General features: G+C 38.2%; 1 protein-coding gene across 2 annotated transcripts in view; it reads left to right on the forward strand.

Moving 5' to 3' along the window:
- The window catches only part of LOC119807732 (UDP-glucuronosyltransferase 2B17-like), a 30,349-nt gene extending 25,356 nt beyond the window's left edge, over positions 1-4,993 (forward strand). The window contains exon 7 of one of the 2 annotated variants that reach the window (XM_038319847.1): positions 4,405-4,993. The gene's annotated coding sequence lies outside the window, so the exon portion shown is untranslated. Of the gene's footprint in view, positions 1-3,239; positions 3,554-4,404 lie in introns of those variants that run through there. The other variant, XM_038319855.1, reaches the window with a different exon arrangement.
- Positions 4,994-6,000: the final 1,007 nt, after the last annotated feature.

Genomic DNA, 6,000 nt, shown 5'->3' on the forward strand with positions numbered 1-6,000 from the left:
TAGCATTTTCTCTGAAATTTCACACATAAAATTTGTGGGATAAAAATAAATACACGTTCTAATGAAAGTTATACCCTGTTAGCTTGGTTTTATGTTGGGGACCAGCCCAATAAAAACCACTTCATTCCAGGGTAGAGACATGGGAGAAATGAAGACAAAAATCACATGACAGCACCAGGAGGGAATTGCAGTGATTATTCAGATCTGGAAATCACCTGCGTTTATTTTTCCAACAGCTTTTATATGAAGGTAGAGTGGGGGAGCAGGTAACTATTGCTTCATTAACATTCCATTGCCTAGGTTGCTGGGTGACTCAAGTCATATTTTACTCAAGTCCCCTTTGTCAAGTAGACAGAAAAATCCTCTTCCCCAAGTGACCTCATAGTTAAAATGGAAGGAGCAGAATTGTATTAGCATCCTACCTCAGGATGGCACTGAGTTTACCCAACTTTAAAAGATGGCAGGTCACCCCATCCTGTGTCTGGAGGTGCAGATTGTGCCAGTTAGTCTCTCAGATTCTCTGACTGCCAGACAATGTGGGTAATGGGCCTGTATTTCTCAGCCCCCACAGTCTTAAACATTTATTATATGTCTGAATAACTTTTGGTTGGAGCTTTGTACTGATAACATTTGATGGGCCTTGTATAGTGTCAGCTAGCAAGATAGGGTGAGGGTTTTTTGCGCAAGAGTGAAGGCACACTTTTTGGCTCAGAGTCCTTCCGGTCATAATCCAACGTCTGTAACAGTTATTTGAAGGTTGGATACATTCTTATCAGTGAGTAGTCCTGCTGTTTCCTGGGGTTGTAAATTTATGAACACTAACATTTTGTTTCTCATGTTATTAGGTAGTTTTTTTTTTTTTTTTTTTTTTTTTTTTTTTTTTTGGTTTTTCGAGACAGGGTTTCTCTGTGGCTTTGGAGCCTGTCCTGGAACTAGCTCTTGTAGACCAGGCTGGTCTCGAACTCACAGAGATCCGCCTGCCTCTGCCTCCCGAGTGCTGGGATTAAAGGCGTGCGCCACCACCGCCCGGTGGTAGTTTTTCTGAGTATGAACTATTCAACCTTTCTTGGGGTACAAATGAGTTATGCTAGCTGAGTGCTTCATAGGGGTGTAAGAGTTTCAAAGAGGTCAAAACAATCAGCTAGTATTTGTGACAGCTCCCTAGGATAAGTAATCGATGGATGGGAGTACTTTTCTGCTTCATTAGATCTTTCTAAGCAAAGACCCTCATGCCAGGATTCCTGACAATTTTCTTTTGGTTGAGGTTATGGTATTTCTTCATTAAACTGCAGATAAGAAAGCAGAAACTTTAAACTGATACCTGGGCAACAGTGGAATAAAAAGGCATACTCATTTTTTCCTGAATGCTCTCTACAGTTTGAACCAACTGGGATACAAAGTTTTACTTTCTATGGCAATCTGGAGGTAGCAAACCCCATTGGCTTGTAAGGCTGAATAAACTAAGCTGCTGATACAGTTAGCCAGCTACTTCACAGGAACCCTCCTAAGTAGAGTCCCAAGATGGTGATATGGAACAGGAACTCAAGTGAGAATATGTAGTTGAGTGGATTTTCCCAGGAAAATCTTCAATGTGATAAACTAATAACTCCTAAAAGTGGGTTCAGAACCAGTATTAACCTATTGCTATTCCTGTTGCTGTGAGGAGACAGCATAACCATGGTAACTCTTATAAAGAAAGACACTCATTTACAGTTCAGTGGTTCAGTTCATCATCATCATGGTGGGATGAGGTGGCATGCAGGTAGACATGTTAGAGAAGTAGCTGAGGGTCCTGTATCTTGCAGTCAACAGGACTCTGCAATCCATAAATGAAGAATTATAGCATATTGCCCTAGATATTTCCTTTTTTGTTTTGTTTTTTTTATTTATTTTTAATTAAAATTTTCCACTTCCTCCCTTCCTCCCACTTCCCTCCCCCTCCCTCTCCAGTCCAAAGAGCAGTCAGGGTTCCCTGCCCTGTGGGAAGACCAAGTTCCTCCCCCCTCCTTCCAGGTCTAGGAAGGTGAGCATCCAAACAGACTAGGTTCCCACAAAGCCAGTACATGGAGTAGGATCAAAACCCAGTGCCATTGTCCTTGGCTTCTCAGTCAGTCCTCCTTGTCAGCCACGTTCAGAGAGTCCGGTTTGATCACATGCTCCATCAGTCCCAGTCCTGCAGAGACAGACCTACACACAGACATTCAAACACTAGTAGCAAAAAGCTCTTCTTTAAGAGCACCATGGAGGCTTAAATACCCTGCAGTCAATGGCCAACAGGTGAAAATCCCATCCTCTGATCCTCTAGGTAAAGCACAGATTTTAGTAACTTCAATTAGAAGGCTCTAGCAGGGAAGAGCAGCTGAAGGCCAGGACTCAATTAGTCCCAACAAAAATTGACATTTTTAACATAAATATTATAATAAATTTAAAATAAGATGTTGAGGTTATCATATTAACAAAAAAGTCAACAAATGCAATATGGGATTAATCTATTATCATAACCCAACTGACTTACCCAATGTTGATAATAGATTTTACACAATAGATGTGGGTTATATATTATACCATCAGTAATTGGCACATTCTCCAGAATCTATCAGTCATAAATTAGGCCCACAAAACAATCCTCAGCAAGTTCTAAGAAACGTAAATATTCAATTTCTCACTATGTACATTTTTTTACAATTTCAATAAAATGACCACTCTCACTTTTTTTGTGAAGTACCTCGGTGGTTTGTCAGCCAGAAGGAAGATGATAGATGAAACTAGAATCGTGTGAGGTTGGAAGTGTTCTATGTGGCCTCCACAGATCCCATACAGGCTGTATAGCTTCTCATGCAGATATCAGGAGTTTGGGTTCAGGGCTTCTGAATTTTAACCTCTGTTGCAGCTTGAGTCATTTCCATTGTTTCTGGTCTCCCAGAATATTGTCTTTTCTTTGGTAGCAACTCAGGTTATGAATGTCTCTCCATATAAAATTCATTTCCCTTCCAACTTATCTCCTCTCATATTGTATAGTGTGTGGACACGTGTTTCACATTATGCAGCCATGTAATCTTCAGAAGAGTACTGTAAACAGACAATCCTTTAGTGATCTGTGTAACTAGCTAAAATTGCATATTAAAGAGACTTGGTTCCTTCTTTCCTCCTCCCCGCCCTCCCTCACTCCTTCCAACCTTTCTTCCTTCTTTTCTCCATTTAATCATGATGTCTATTGCCTTGTCTGTATTTTCTTACAGTGCTTCCCTAGATGTTGGAGAGATACACTGGCGAGGCAACCATAGCACCAACAGTGAATGACTACTCATTCTATGTGTCACACATGCCTCAAAAACATCACAGTAGCTTTTAAATATAATTCTATTCCTATTCTTCTTTTGGTGCCAAATCTTGAAGTGTACTTGACTTGAATCTCTGATTACTGTAGACCCATTAGAATGAAGATTATTTGGATTGTCGCAAATTGTAGCCTCTGAAAAACACTTAATGCTGATTGTCTAGGCAACAAATGTCCTCTAAAGGCAATGAATAAACAATTATCCCTACAAATTAAGTATGGCCTGTTTCTCCATAATACAGGAACTGCCACATTCTTTGTTTTGACTGACATTGCTGCCATTCAAACAAATAAGATTTCAGAGTTCAGATTCCATGTTTGCATTTAAAAGTAGGTCAGATGTGAAACATTCTCCAAATTTCTTCTACCAAACAACATATTCCATTGCTTTTGGACTTAGTATTACTCAATTTTTCAGAACATAAATAAAACACAATCAGATTCTTCACTAGAATGGAACATAAAGAAACTAACACACACCCTGAAGAAATCATTATCATCTCCCAAAACTCCATGAACCCAGCCTACACTGTTCACAATTTGTTTTGTCAATTTCTGGTCTTCTGGACTCCAATCTAAATGTCCCACAGAATTTGCTTACAGAATTCTAGAGTCTTGCATTTTCATATGTCCAGATTTTTCCATATTTCTTTTTTAAAAGACCATTAGACAAAGACATGTACCTTAAAGAGAGGCTATCAAAGTAAAAAGGCCACTTATTATTAATTTCCTGTGTTGGCTACTATTCTCATTATCATAACCTAACAGCCTACAAAAAGTCAACTTAGAAGAGGAAGTGTTTGCTTGTACAGACATTTCCAAAGAATATTCACCTTTTAGATCCACAATATAAAAGGAATAGCTGTTAAGGCTCTCGCCAACATGAAGATTCTCATGGATTCAACAACATGATGGACAGCAAAAGCTCAAAATATGCTCCAACAAAAACCATTCCTCTTATAACTCCCTTTTTTGTCAGACACTAACCTAATGATGACACAAATAAGTAGTGAGTGGATCTTATTTATAAATGAGAGAATTCTCAATATTGTTTTTACTGTGTTTAGGTAACTCTATGACCATCATTTCTAAGAGAGTGTTTTAGAATTGTCTGTACAGCATCTTCAGCTGTAGTAAGTATTGATATTGGTGACTGTTTCTCTGTCCTAGCCTGAATGGGTTGTGCACTTCTTTTGTAAGCTACTATTCAACTTTCTAACACTACTAGACTTAGCACGGCATAAGCAGCTCTTGATATGTGAGAATTGTCATTTTCTACAGGTTATATAACATGGAGTCACCATGTTGAGTCCAGGAATTTTCCTTCACGAATGTACTATAGTAGATAGGATGCCACACTGAAAGTTTATGGGATTGCTGGGCCACAGCAGGAGCCTGAGGTAGAACATAATGCAATTTAAAATTTTTTAGAAGATAATACTTAGAATATTTGTTGTTCAAATTAGGAAAGTGCACAGTGCTGACATCCATGAGTATGGGGTGATTATGACAACAATGATTATCATCTGTGTGCTTGATCAGTGGTGATTATCTCCCCAATAATGCTTCATTTTTCTGCTAGATTAGTAGTGATTTGAACAGCATTTTTCTGGTATGGATCTTCAATAATAAAACAATTTCTGTATCCACAAGAAATGAAAGAGTTTGCACAGAGCTCTGGGAAACATGGTGTCATGGTGTTTTCTCTAGGGTCACTGATCAATAACACAACACAAGAAAGGACCAACACAATTGCATCAGCCCTTGCACAAATTCTACAAACATTAAAATGATGTCCCCATAGAAGTCAATTATCTACTTAGTTTAGTAAAGTCTGTAAAGGGGTGACACTGGAAGGTCCCTTTATGTAAAATCAAGTATTATAATTGCCCTTAGACAGGTTAGAAACAAAGATAAAGATGGCAGATTCTACAGAATGTGTTTTTGATGACAATAACCGTGACATAAACATCGTGATCACAAGGAATTGTGAGTGCAATCTAAACTCTGGAAGCAAAACTACCCAAGAATAACTAAATTCTCAGTGGTCACTTAAACCTTTTTCTTGAGCCTTGTTTGAATCTAGACATTTGGGGAATGAAAGTTTATTTTAAACCTTTGTTAGCAGATATGGAAAAATGTCTGTAGTATAGCATTAATAGTCTTCCAGACCTTCAGTAGCATTGAGACTTCCCAGGTTTCCCTCCCCTCTCTATGAGGATGCTGAACTCTAATTCCTAAGTAAAACCTGTGCCTCATTCAAAAATGAGTAATATTAGACTTATTTTTTATATGTTAAAAGAAATTATGTCAGTTGCTCTTTGTGAATGCTATTTTTGTGCTGGAAGCAAAATCTCCTCAATATGCAGAAGGGTGAAAACAAGTATGGGGAATTTCATACCAGCAACTAAGTCACTAGTATTTACTGAACAACTTAAACACATACACTCTGTGAGGTTATGGCCAGGATGGGATAGACAGAAACTCCATTCTCTGATTATCCATGGTGGCACCTTTTCCAACGAACCTGTAAATGGAGAAAAACTGTAAATATGGAATATTTGTCAAAAATAAGTAATGAATAACAAAAAACAAGTGTCAATTCCTATCAAAATAATAGGACAAATGAATATAAGTAAGATCTGTATTATTTTTAAACTGAC

This window comes from Arvicola amphibius, chromosome 1 (genome assembly GCF_903992535.2).
Source record: "Arvicola amphibius chromosome 1, mArvAmp1.2, whole genome shotgun sequence".
Lineage (NCBI taxonomy): Eukaryota > Metazoa > Chordata > Mammalia > Rodentia > Cricetidae > Arvicola > Arvicola amphibius.